The sequence below is a fragment of the Bison bison genome, unplaced genomic scaffold (genome assembly GCF_000754665.1).
Source record: "Bison bison bison isolate TAMUID 2011002044 unplaced genomic scaffold, Bison_UMD1.0 scf7180017864375, whole genome shotgun sequence".
Taxonomy (NCBI): domain Eukaryota; kingdom Metazoa; phylum Chordata; class Mammalia; order Artiodactyla; family Bovidae; genus Bison; species Bison bison.
In genome coordinates this window covers 1,371,358-1,371,566 of record NW_011494947.1, presented here as the reverse complement: position 1 = coordinate 1,371,566, position 209 = coordinate 1,371,358, and the positions used below count along the sequence as shown (strand labels likewise).

At 67.0% G+C, this 209-nt stretch overlaps 1 protein-coding gene across 1 annotated transcript in view; it reads left to right on the top strand.

Moving 5' to 3' along the window:
- Window positions 1-209, top strand: part of NTNG2 (netrin G2) — a 76,586-nt gene that overhangs the window by 29,279 nt on the left and 47,098 nt on the right. The gene's annotated exons all lie outside the window — the stretch shown is intronic.

Below are 209 nucleotides of genomic sequence, written 5' to 3'. Positions count from 1 at the left end.
GGGCGCGCACCGCGTGCTGTGCACCGAGGAGTACTCGCGCTGGGCCGGCTCCAAGAAGGAGAAGCACGTGCGCTTCGAGGTGCGGGACCGCTTCGCCATCTTCGCCGGCCCCGACCTGCGCAACATGGACAACCTGTACACGCGGCTGGAGAGTGCCAAGGGCCTCAAGGAGTTCTTCACCCTCACCGACCTGCGCATGAGGCCCTTGG